This window comes from Haemaphysalis longicornis, unplaced genomic scaffold (assembly GCF_048455015.1).
Source record: "Haemaphysalis longicornis isolate Haplotype H1 unplaced genomic scaffold, Haemaphysalis longicornis Haplotype H1 scaffold_10, whole genome shotgun sequence".
Taxonomy (NCBI): Eukaryota; Metazoa; Arthropoda; class Arachnida; order Ixodida; family Ixodidae; genus Haemaphysalis; species Haemaphysalis longicornis.
Genome location: NW_027526204.1, coordinates 126,886,712 through 126,900,159, shown reverse-complemented (window position 1 = coordinate 126,900,159; position 13,448 = coordinate 126,886,712). Strand labels below are relative to the sequence as shown.

The 13,448-nt window shown below is 46.8% G+C and overlaps 1 protein-coding gene across 6 annotated transcripts in view; it reads right to left on the bottom strand.

Moving 5' to 3' along the window:
• LOC144159274 (monoglyceride lipase-like) overlaps nucleotides 1-12,951 on the bottom strand; it is a 31,074-nt gene extending 18,123 nt beyond the window's left edge. For 2 of the 6 annotated variants that reach the window (XM_077690659.1, XM_077690662.1), the window contains exon 1: nucleotides 12,813-12,951. The gene's annotated coding sequence lies outside the window, so the exon portion shown is untranslated. Of the gene's footprint in view, nucleotides 1-6,674; nucleotides 6,832-8,051; nucleotides 8,122-12,812 lie in introns of those variants that run through there. The other 4 variants (XM_077690660.1, XM_077690663.1, XM_077690658.1 and 1 more) reach the window with 4 other exon arrangements.
• Nucleotides 12,952-13,448: the final 497 nt, after the last annotated feature.

Genomic DNA, 13,448 nt, shown 5'->3' with positions numbered 1-13,448 from the left:
TCACGACAGTGGTTATTCAGTCAGCACTAAGAAATTAAGCTAAGATACTGGACATGAGAGGGTTATGTCCTGTGCATGACGGACTGCCCGTGGGTGATCCGTTTAACGGAGTGGCTGCCAATAGACCGTTAACACAATAAGGTTCGGCCAAGGACTATAAAGGGATGAGCTACGAAAATTTGAGTCGAAAGGGTGCACTCAGCTAGAACTCGATAGACAGGGTCGGACATCTTTGGTAGATGCCTTCGTCCTGCAGTGGACAGAACAAGGTTATGCTAATGATGTCGAATGTTAAACCAAGGAAGGCTGGTGTTCGAGAGCCAGGGATAGGGCCACCTCTTCCGCAACATGACGGGTTGTGGTGGGTTTGTGAGTGACGTGAGAGAAGAGAGTAGTGGTCGGCGAGGAGACGACAGCGACAGTGAAGGCCGGTTTGTGCCTGTGTACCCAGCGTCTACGTGCAAGCGTTTGACGAGGGGGAAAGTGGAGACGAGGGCGCACGCTCGAGCAGCTCGCGGGGCAGTGTGGTAAGTGAGGTTCATTTTGGGGATAGCAGATGAAGGGAGGAAGAAATAAACGTCTCTGTGGGGCAGTTAGTCTTGGGAAAAAGTCCTCCTTCCAGGGCTCCTTGAGACTGTCCTGTTTATTGGACGCCTCACCAGCCGAAGCTGGGCGGGGGATTGGAAGAATTATGAAATCTGTGTTATCGGGTGTAATGCGAGCCGTTCGGTGTGGTGATTGTGCTTGCTTCAGTAAAGTTGACCACGTGCGTGTTTAGCCAGGAGATGTATCTGGTAGGGAGTTCTAGGTGCCGGGGGCCCATAGTTCGGCAGTGGAGGCACAAGGAGGCAAGCCACGGGCAGGGCTGTAGGCCTTGCGGATGAGTCCGCCTACTGCGGTGTCCTCCGTGGTAGAGAGGGACAGACATGTGAGGGACTAAGGTACTGCAGCGTGACGCGCCTTCACCTACTCGCTCTCGTTCGCGTACTGTAATTACATGCTTGTAAAAGGAAGCTAGGCTAGGTCGCCCTTACACCGCCCATCTCGCCATGCCAGCCAGCTATCTCTGCTTTGTGAACGACAGAGTAAGCGCCAGTCCCGTTCATCAGACAACTTGTGTCGCTCCAATTTATCATCTGGCCGCAAACACCACAGGCGCGCAGGTAGGCATTTGTGTTTGCCTTTTTTATTTCAATTCCCGAGACATGTATGGTCGCTGTCTGAATAAACACTAAACTTTCACCTTCAAGTCACCATGAAGACCAAAATACAACTTTGTGTAGCGTACAAGAAGTAAACTTCGGTAAATCACACAACTCCATTCAATCCAAAAAAGATTTCGGTTTCTAACCGTAAAGTAAGAGTTATTAATAAACTTCAAAATGTTGCGATAAATCGACGTATTTCGGGAAGGATGAATGCGATATGGGCCAGCCGTGAAAACAATTATGCAAAGTTGTACGAGTAGACAGAAGTTGCGGCCACACCACAATCGCCTAGTCATGTGACTTGGCCGTGGCTTAGACCGGCGACCGCCAGTCGCAGTAGCAAGATTCTGTGACGTCATAGCGAAATCGCCAGAAAGGGACTGGGGTGCCGGCACTGCATCTGTTTTGCTCCACTCCCCGATAATGTTTGCAATTAGTGATAAAAAATGGTATTCTTGTCGTGGAAAGAACCAAACTTGTACCTTGGCTTCCTGGCTCCTATCAGCATCGCTATCGCATTTTAAAGGGACCCTGCAACACATTCGATAAGCGCATGCACTCTTTCCTTCGCGTCTGGAAGCACTACGAAATCTATAGTTATCGCCAGCACAGAGCGGCACTGCGTGATTTACTTGTCGCACTAGATACGCCCTCCATTGCTGCTTTATGTTTGTTGCTTTTTTTAAGTTGCTATCGAAAAGCGTTCATTGCTGCAACTGGAGGTAAACCGGCTAGCAGCCGCTGCATGGCCTTAGTGACGTAATTCGAGCCGTCGAAAACCGTCAAGAAAGGGAAAGAGAAAACCTTTTGAGCGAATTTGCGAGTTATCTGATGGGCATAAAGCAGTAATTTTTGGCTGAGGCACTTCGGGACCCCCTAATCTAAGTACTGGATGTGTTGGGTGACTACGTTCTGAAAGAATTTAAGATTTCAAAGAAAAGTTAGAAAAGCGTTGCAGGGTCCCTGTAAGTGCCTTGGAATTCGGAGCAGTGCGGCATAGTCGCTTTCTACATGCGCAGTTAGACTGCTCCGCTTAGGACGTTCGTATACACTACCACGGAGTCGCCCTATAACAGTTGTTCACGGCTGACGCGGCCGGAAGCAGACCACGAATCTTATACAAGGCTGTGCAGTGTGATGAAATTGCTACGCGCGACATCGGGTTACCATGTTGACATGGGATTGGGTGTACAGTGAAAAGCTTTACGATAGCAAACACGGGAGCGCAATCCGTTCAGCACATGCATAGCGCTCTCGTGAGAGACTGGTGCCGTCCAATAGTTGGTGCGTTTAGCGGACCCATTCGCTGAAAGCGCCTTGAACGCGGTTGCTTGCTGCAGTAGCTACGTCACGCATCTGGAAACATTACGACATGAGAATGAACCCGCTTTTATTACCAGTTGTTTTTTCGAGCAGAGGAAAAAAACCCCTCGTCTCCTTCACGTGGCTTCTCTGAAATTTTTTCCAGATATCTGGCGCAGACAACAGCGCAATCAACCGTTGTCAGGGGGTGGATCTGCCAAAATTACGAACTGTAAAAGTCAGTAATCCCATCGCTGACGGCTCTGCATGTACGCAGCGGCTTGCGCACCCGTGTCTATTGTCAATGCTCTCGACTGTATATAACGGCGCTATTCTTCAGGATCCCTTAGGAAAGCGGCCGAATTGAACGCAGTTGAACAAACCGTCACTGAATTCACCGCGAGACTAGCAGAGAGAGGAAAACAGCGTGACGGGTGAAAGCAGAGGAGTTACGTGACAGGGGCGCAGACGACGTTGACAGTGAAGCAAGCAGGTGCGCTGCCAGTTTTTGTCATTGGTTAACTTCTGTTAAAGCAATCAATGTTTATTTCTACGCATTATTGCATGTTAGCCTGAGTAGAGGGACGTTTAAGCTCCCTTTCGGCAGATGGCACATACAACACTGGTCTGTACGTGGGGAACTCCTGTTTTCGGGGAAATCACTACAATACACTGAATTTAAGAGATCGCGATGAGTTGGCACCTTTAAGGTCGCCGTCGAGACAACGAGCAAAAGAACTTAATATATCATAGACTAATTCAGTCGTGTTTATTCAGGTAGGATTACACGACGCAGTGTGCTAACCTCAATAATTGATAAACCACGCTCTGGCTCAATCGGCACGAGCTGTCTTCCCACCGCGACCGGTTTTGCAGATGAAGCCGGTTTTGTGTGAAGTCTCGTTATCGCGACTTGTTAGAAAGGAAGACTTTTCTTGAGCTTACCTTCGGGGAACCGACGCACGTTAGAGTCCATTATGGTCTGGGTTGCGTTTCAGCTGTTTCTGAAATACCCTGTCTGAAATATTCTTTCGTATAACTTGACTTCACGGAAGTCCTATTTCAACCGTCTATTCGTCGAGTCCCTTTAAGTCCCTTTGTGTGAAGCTTTGCTGTAAGATTTTGATGACGGGTCCAGAAAGATGGTGCAAAAATGTAGGATTTTCGTGCGGAGATAAAACACCTCAGAGCGCGTTCTGGATCGTAATAAACACATATCGGCAATGGTTCCTTTGAATTATGTGTTTCATTTAAGTTTGCGGAGCTGTAACTTGGTACAAACGTGAGAAATTATTTTGGAAGGTACAAAACGGAGCAAAGGGGATTCAAAACGGAGGTGTAAAGGGGAAGGGGGAATTGCGGAGCGTGCAGGTAATGCAAATGCTACGGAAGGGATGCACATACACGATACTGGTAGGGGTCGGGTACAAAGAAACACGAACGGAGCCCTGGCATAACCTCTGATGCATGTGGTGTCTCCTGGCTGACAATCTCGGAACGTCTGCACATGCGCTAGCCTTCTACACGTTTGGTACAACCTGGCCTTACATCGGTGGTCTACTCAGAGGTGCGACGCTGTGTATTCTCAAGATCCGCATTTGAACACTGCAGCGCAACCTAGCAAGAAGCAATCGACCGGCCCAGCCTTTCGCATATGTTACAAGGTCCTTTTGTCGTCGTCTGTAATTGAGTGGGTGGCGCGTTATTATTGATAAGAGTAAATTTTGTCATGCTGATAAAGCTTTGTTCAAAAGCGCAGTGTGAAGTTATGCGCAACGCAACTGGCACTCTCCCCCCCCCCCCCTTCCTTCAAATGGAAATCAACAATGCGAGACTACTCATGACGGGATGAATGCTGCGAATACGAATACGCTTCATGGTGGAGCGTTGTAGATCCCCAACCAAATAAATTTGCGGTGTCAGTAAATTGAAGCGGCACTTGAGCAGTTAGTCGTATTCTGAAACACCACGAAAAAACCCGCGCATGCTCTGAGCTTCTAAATCTGGCAGCCAGACAGCGCGTACTCTAAAAAATGCTGTGCCTTCCATTCGTTTTTTTTTTTTTGACAGCGGAGATGTTGTACAAGTCGTAAATTCGGTGTTCCCGGAACAAATACCAATCAAATGTGGAGAGCTCGTAAACGCGTGCCTCGCGGCAACAGCCGAGCGCCCGGCTCGAGCAGTCGCTTTAGAAAAAAAAAAAAAAAGCTATAGCGCTGCCGTCCGTCAAGCGATACCGCGCATTTAATACGTGGCATGAAGAACACGACGATATCTATGCATATGACGATCACTACTATTAGCACAGCGCAAATAAACGACGGACCATGTAAATAAACAATTTCAACCTTCAGTGCTCATGCTTAAAGGAGCCATGAAGACAAAATACAAGTTGGGTTTATTAGAAAGACTGCTCAGTCCCGATAACAATGATACCAATATCATCGCAATCTTCGAACCCATAACGGCGATATTAAAGAAAACGTGTGAAACAGTCGCGACCCCCTAGCCAATTTCCCGCAACTTTTCTATGACGTGATGGAACCTTGTTTGTGCGATTGGCGGCCGCCTCACTGACCTGTCGCGACGACACAAGACTGGACGTCTGTAATGGGGCCTCTAGTTCCATTTGACCGCATCCCTTGAATGCTAACGTGCAGTTAACGCACAAAAAAAATATGTTTTATTGTTGGGCCGTATGACGTCATTCTTGCTCATAACACGTCACTGTGGCGTAAAATTTGAAAGTTTTTAAATACTTCTTGCCCTTTTTTTTCGTTAAAAAACATCTTTTGTGGCTGTAATGGAGCTGAGTGAGATACTGAATCCTAGTTCTTTCAAATTAAACGAAGTTGTATTTTCGCTTCATGGCTCCTTTAAAGAGATCCTGCAGCTTCCCTGGCTGAAGCCTTGCGCAACTTAGTACAAGCTTTGAAAGTTAAGCTGGTGGAAGTCTACAATGTTGGGAATGAATTGGCATCCACCACTCGCCGCTAAGAAGACGACTACCTGTTCGATGCATATCACGACAATTACTAACACCGAACCTACGCAAATAAGCTATAATACTGAAACTCAACTATTTGTACGGCTATTCTTACCTACAACAGCTGCACCATTCAAGTCTTGCCCGTGAGTGCAAGTTCCCCGATTTTTTTTTGTATCCTCCTGTATAGCGCTACACGTTGGTGAGTCCTATTTGCAGTTTGTCTTTTCTGAGCTTGAGTACATTTGTCTAAAGACATGTCTTCTTTTTTAAAAAAACTTTTGCCTACTCGCAGTGATAATGTTCCCTTGGTTATGATACATCAATATAGAACTCAGGACATATTTACAGTACCTTGTCAAATTTCGCAACATTGACGGGCATTTCATATTCCACTATCTGCCACGGCGAAAAATCAAACCCGGTACCTCGTGCTGTATCAATGCAACGCTTTCCTCGAAACCACAATGGGCGTAGCGTATCGCGTGGTAGCCCATTCATTTCCGCAAACCAGCGACAAAGCTGTTCCGACGGTAAAAGAAGTTTCATGTTCGAAACTACGCCGTGTTTTCCCTATAACGCCAACGCCCTGACGATACGACTTAACCGGTAATCTTCTGTGCAGTACACGCCGCAGTTGTTAAACTCGACGCCGTTGAGCCGTAAACTTAATCCAGCAGTCTAGGCATTACGGGCACCAGTGTGCGAGACGCTCACTTAACGTATGAAGAGAGGGCGAGTTGCATCGTACTAAACAGGAAACGGCGCACAGCACACACAGTACCACGACGGCTCGCTTATTTAAGTGTACTCGTAAATGGCCGCACTTGTCCTTTGCGAAGTCTGCCCTGTTGCGACGCTAACCTTCTGTTGTCAGGATAATAATCCGCTTGCGGTCGTTTCGAGAAATAAACACAGCCGAGTAGGTCCAGTAAGCACCACTCTGATTCCCTGTGGTACTAACGAATGTCCACGAAGCCACTTCAGTTGGCATGACTGTGTGTGCAAGCTATCTAAAACGCAATTGTTTTCTATTAAGCAGAACCACACACCTACAGTTCTTAAAAATGCCGCACTTTTAGACGAACAAGGCCGTACCATTAGGCCGTAGCACGCTATCCGCGTGCTACGGTGCACGCGGATAGCGACGTTGAGCACAACAGAAGGGTTTAACTAACCTGGTTTTCTTGGCCGAATAACACCTCCTTAGAACGGTAGAAGGCTGTTGGGATCAATGGGCAAACGCTCTATCCAACCTCGGACGCAACTACAGAAGCATCGCCGCAGAATGCACGAAAATCTCTGCTTACTCTACGCTGTAATCACGGGGTTTCCCCTCCTCCTCGGGGCAGAAAAAAAAGAGAGGGGTGAAAGAGGTAATATAAAAATAAAAAGAATAGTCAGGACAATCGCACCCGACGCTGATTAGATAGGCTGAAAGCTTAGCACAGCGTCGCGATTCGAGGACTACTCAGCTGGTGTGAGTGACCGAATTAAAAAGCAGAAAAATCGGCACCGCGACGAAAATAGGATCGGCGTGATTGTGCTTCTTCGAGATTGGTTGGCGGGGAGAGTGTGGGGTGAACGTTAGTTGTGGACCGGGCGCTCTTATCGTGCGCTCTTGGCTCACCCTTTGCGATATGCCGAGAAAGGGGAGTGGGATACAGCCCGGATAACAGCGATAGTTCCGTCCACTCGCCCGCCGCACGATACCTTGGGCTCACGTAGCATTGAGATACCCGTAGGTGCGTGTCGACACAACCATGCTACTTATGTACACAATAAATGTTTATCCTCCTCCCCTCCTCCTCCTGCTCCTCCTCCTCCTTATGACGTCGGGAACACATGTACCAGTTTTACAGCGTGAGCCCTATACTCGACTTCCTGAATTCGCCATGTTTTTTTTTTCCTACGCATAACGTAAGCAATCAATGATGTGTGCTTGTATAACTCTGACGACGTGCAGTGCAATGTAACGCCTAGCTTACAAATATCGCTACCAAGCTATCAGATATTGGGCACGAAAAATGTCCAAACACATTCTACGTATTCTGAAAATTAAGGCGGCAAGCTCAGGCTCATAAAATAAGCAAATTTCTTCAGGTCAAAATTGGCGTCCACACCACAGGGCGATGAAATTGATCCAAAAGCGAGCAAAAGGCTTGCGTTAAGCTTAAGAAAATGGCGCCATTTTTCCCGTCTTTATTTATTCCGTTCAATCACTTTGTAGTATATATAGTTGAGAGCTGTGCTTCAATGTTAATTTGGAAGCTGTTTGTGGCGTTATCACCATCTTTGCCGTCACCGCCGCCACGCCATCGTCTGCTGCTACATTACAAGCTTATGGCGAGACCAGAGAAAAAGACGGCCGTGACAATCGGTTGAATGATGCGGTAGGGGCAGCAAATAGCTACGACTACAAATGGAAGAGCGCACTGATGCGGCCGATTCAGTCATTCGTCAAGCTCAAACTCAGTAAGCGCCGTAATGAGTGAAACATTCAGTTTTCTTTGTTATGTTTCTTTTGAATTCGACCATGTGACTCAGCAGCTTACCAGGAGGAGTTTGCCCAGATGCAGTGCGTTTGGTTCTTCGTAATGGAATGGCTTGCAGCCTCTTGTGGTGCTGTTACGCCAAATAAATAATTGCTATTTTATAGACGTTATTTTTTATGCTCCGTTATCGCTGACTTGTAAACAAAACTACTATTTCTTTCACTAGAAAACAGTTTCAAAGCCTCCCGCCGTGCAAAAATGCGCCTGTTACAAATTCAAGGGGATTACACGGCACCGAAGGTCGGTGAAATTTTTAGTCTATTTAACGGCGATGACCGCGCCATTTGCGGGGTGTTCCGGAAAACCACATCACTTTAACGCAGGCTGAAGTTTACAATGTGTGACGTATACATTCGCAAATTTTTTTTTAATATTATGACATGCCATCTCAGCTTATCACAGAGAGGGCGTCACATGCAGGGTGTTGCGACGATAATTGGAACACTTTAAAAAAATTTCCTGAGCGAACCGCCGCTCTGTTCGCGCTGAAACTTCACACGAAGGTCGCATTTTGTAGTCTATTTTGTTTGACACCGGGAACAACGACGGTACTTACCTGTTTATCCTGAAAATAAATAAAAACGATTTTCCCCTATCAGAAATGGCGGCTGATTTGGATGTGCAAGCCCGAAAACCGGGTTTTCTGATTGTCTGCTAGCTCATTCCTAGGTGCATTTTCTGATCGTCCGCTGCACCATTTGACTCCTTCCTACTGTGAATCCCAAAACGTGCGTTTCGCTCTGCATACCCCAGGTGATTCCGTCGTTCCAACATCAACTTGCGCTGGCTTGCACGTCCAAATCAGCCACCATTTTCCCATAGGCGAAAATCGTTTTTATTTAGTTTCAAAATACACAGGCAAGTACCAACGTTGTTCCCGGTATCAACCAAAATGGACCACAAAATGCGACCTTCGTGGCAAGTGTGAGCGCGAACAGAGCGGCGGTTCTCTCAGGAAAATTTTTTAAAGGTCGCGACAGGGGGGCAAGCCGTCACGACGTTTAGGCCGCGTCCTTGCTGCAGGCATCAATAAAGTTGTTTCCCTCTCTCTCTAAAGTGTTCCAACTATCGCCGCAACACCCTGTACAAGCCGTATTGTTGTTCAATAGCAAAGACAGGCCTACGATGTCATGTCTGTTGCAATCTGATAGTTTTCCAATGCCGGACAAGAACTATGCATTTTCAGTGAAAATAAAAGGCAAACTTTAAAAATCATGCGAGTAAACATCATGAAATTTCAAAATGCCGAAATCACAGACAGCCGCTTTAACAGCAGGAAGCAAATGACCAAAACTGGAAAGAAAACAGGCCATGAGCCATGTTCTACAGCCATGTGCTGTTGGTGGGCACGTACGAATGATGCTGCTGCTGATGATGATGATCGCCCCCGGAAAAATTTACAAATTCTCCGAAAATTCACGGTGTCAAGAATAGGGCCCCGGAGCCTCAGAGGCTAGGTTTCCGTACATTTTCCCGTGTCCTCGGATCAAAATGCCTGAGGTTCCACGTGTCTTTGTAGCACGAGGCGTCCCGTGGCACTCGCTTTCACTCGGCAGTAGCGAAAGGAAACAAGCAGCGAAGGATTGCGTAGGAAACAGATGGAAACCATTCGAAAGTGTCAAGGCAGGGTTCTATAAGGTAATATCACGAATTCCGTCGAGAACGCAAGGTGGGAGCAAAGCTTGTGAGAACTTCAAGTGGGCATTCATACTGACGCACCCAAAACTTTTGTTTGAGCTTTGTAAGCCCGCAGTATGGAATAAATGAAACGAACTAACCAATAACAATCTTAGGTGTGCTTCGAAATTCTTGCACGGCGATGTGCACTCGGCAACTCGGCCATTTAAATTGTTCACTTTTGCTTTATCATTTTTTAATTTGTGTGTATCTCCCACGTTCCCACTGGACGAAAAAATACGGCCGCGATCTGCACTAAACGCCCGAAAACATCCGCATACGTCATGACGCACCGGTTCCGCAGATCAGACTATGAATGTGGCCGGTGCCACCAGGAGGAAGCAAGGTGAACCCCCCACCCAACTATGTACTAGGGAACAAAGCAGCTAGTTGTTGGAGACAACGGAGTTCTGCGCGTGTTCTTAGGTATGTTCAACCGCCAACTGAGCTCCACCATGACGTAGTTCTACGCAGCAAAATCTGAGTGCAAATATACCTACGCGGTTCGCCGATGCGCAGTCACTGCTATCCGCCGGCACAAAGAACTTGTCTCAGGCGTTTAGTTCTAAGCTATTAAGGATTTTCAGGCAAGTATACGAACGCTATATTCAGCAGGGTGAGGCGAACTTGACCAAACAGCATCCATGACTGAAGGTTCGTGGACGTGCCACACAACTATCCCCTTCCTACAACCACTATCCACCACGAGCTTCCTCACTGAATAAAGTCAATCGATAAATTATACCAGAGACGCGCACTTCCTCGCTAACAGCGGTGCATCTCCGAAGAACGACTCGGGCGCTGTAGAAACACTGTGCACGGTACCGGCAGTAACTTAGGGGGAAGACAAGGATTACGCGGTGGTGCCTTTCCACCACCCACTCCAGTCTTCCACTAATATAAACAACGTTTCTGACACAAACTAAGCTCCCACGGGTGCTTGAAATTCACAAACGATACTCGTCTAAAGAAAGTTTCAGCTATGAGCCGGTAATTTTTGTTAAGGTGGATAATTGGAGAAAACGTGAAATACACATCAAGTACATGGTTAGAGAGTGTGCGCGTGTTTATTTTTTGTCATCAAGATGCATGATCGCGCTAGTGAATATGGCTTTGTGATTACATGATGAAACTCAAAACGATCCGAGTTGTATCCTGGCAAACAAACAAGGGGCTGGCAGCAGACCAAAATTCAACGACATTAACAACATAACTTTAAACTAACCGAGGCAAGTGAGTGGAGCTCGACGTAAGGATATAGTCGTCTTAGCGGAGACCTGCCGCATAGTTTTTGTTTAGAGAGCTCTTGCAAACCAAACGTTGCAGCCGTTTTCCGCAACCATGCTAATTCCGTATACGGCCGGACGGCCATTTATTGGCAGCAGACGAGAGTTCTGTCATGGTTCCAACTGCCATGTGAACTAATTATAAAAAGTGAACGAAACTCGGCGTATGGTTACGTCGTTTTAGAGGACAATTGTCTCATAAATTTTGTTGGTGAAGTTTCGATAAAACGAAAGTTATAGCAGTTTTCGGCTGAGCGCTCGCGATAAATTCGGCGTGGCCGCAAGGCGTTTTTTTTTCTTTGGAGGAGGGGGGGGGGAGAGGGGGGGTTGAAGTGGTGGTGCAGAACGAAAATCCGCGGGACCGTATACAGCTTGTCTGTAAAAACATTGCGCGCAACCTAAAGAATGTTTTACAATTAATAAAATGTTAGGTAATCGCCCTTTAGGCGCCCCAGTTTAGAGCGCTGTTTTGGCGCTGCGCTCTTTTTTTTATTGCGCCCTTTTGTCACCGCGCTGTTCTGACCTGTCCATTTTTATCGCGTGCTTTACTTTTATTGTTCGCTGCTTTGTCCCTATCCCAGAGTGATAATATCTGTTTACATAAGTGACCTTCACCAAATCAGTGAGCAACAAAACTTCGGAGAGTGATGCCTTCGTCGAGTACCGGCTAGCTAATTAATTGCCTATGCCTTGGTAGCTCCAAATAGACGAATGAAGTTTGGGAGCGCGGTTCAGATAAGATAAAGTTTGTGCTGAGTGCCTTCTCTGTAGCAAACGGAGAATGATAACTGCTGTAGCGGCCCGTCACAAGCACGATATGCCCGTGTAGACAATGGCAACGTTATACTTACATCGAAGATTTTCCAAAGTATCTTCATCACTGGTGTTATTTTTGTCTGTAATATAAGCTTGCGAGTGGTACGTGCACTGTTCTGAATAAAATACTCTGTAAACTGTGGTAAAACAAGATACGTGTAAGTTTCAGTTTGTTTCTTATCGTGTCTCGGCTGCTAGGTGAAGCCGGTTGGTTAATTTCGTTACCTTGGGGCAGTTGTCTTATTTGCATCGGACAGTGCGCAAGAAGGAATTCTGCGATTTAACCTTAATTAGAAAAGCAGCCAACCATGACCGGAGCTCTAATCTACGACCCCACCCCCCACCCCCCCACCCCCAACTCTGTAGCACAACAACTGGCGATGCCAGACCTTTCGTCTGAGTTTGCACTGCCCGTCCTGTTGTGGCATGGAATGTCAGCTAAACACCGACGCAACCGTAAATGCTATACACTACTACCAAACTACGTTAACGAGACGTTGGTGGTTTAACAACGACAGACCTAATGGCTCAGGTTTAGCTGTGTCCTCTGAGGCTTAAACCCGTAGGCATTGATTATGTATCGATTTCCGGAGGCCGCTATGAGAGGCGCTGCAATCTGGGTTACAAGCATACGCTGCAATTAGCGCACTTAAAAAAAACATCCAGCTTAGACAGCCTGCGGGTGCATAGCCTAAGTCTCAGTCGCAGGCACGTGCACGGTAGGACAATGGTCGTAGGAAAACTGGAACATTATATACGACAAAGCAGAAACAAAAATGCCTTAAATCAAAATTTTTGCTGACTACACTGCCCCATCACATGCAAACCGTGACGCGCGTATTGTCTGATCAAGGGGAGGGGAGGAAGTATACCAAATACAACGCTAAACTGTACACTCAACGAATCAAGTGAGCTATGTGCTGCCTTCGAAAGTGCCTCTACAGGGTTGCCTAGGAAAACACAGACGAGCGGTTTCACTTACCTGCCCGGTGTCCCTGCCAGACGTGCTTACCGCCCACGGCCGAGAGCAATTGAACTTCACTCCTGTACCCACGTGCGTTCACAACTGGAAGCTCGCCAGTCTACCTGTCTGCTCTGCATCCGCTGCTCCGAGCTTCGGCAACGCCTACAAGGCACAGAGGAAGCCTTAAGCTTCCTCTGTTGACGTATTACAGCTGTGATGACGTATTTCTAGTGCATTTCTATTTTTGTTATTCCCGAGAATGTGAAAAAAACGATTAAGGGAACGCAGTACCTGCAAAATGTTTTACATTAAAACAAACAAAACAGAGGCGGAAAGGTTAGGCTGAGGCTTTGCTTCCTATCAGGAAGGTGTTCCCTCTCTTAGCTGGGTAAACAACGTCAAGGGCCTCGCCCCGAACACCCTAGTAATGACGAGAATGATGAAAATAGGGCCAGCATAGGTAGACAATAGCTCTTATTTGACAGGGCAACAAAAAACAACAACGAAAACAATAAACAAACAACTGCAAAAATAACAACAGCAGCAATAAGACCAATGACGACAATGACCATGACAGCAGGAACAGCAACAGCAACAACAACAAGCAGGAACAGCAATTAAAAAAGCAAACAACAACAACAAAAACAAATAGAA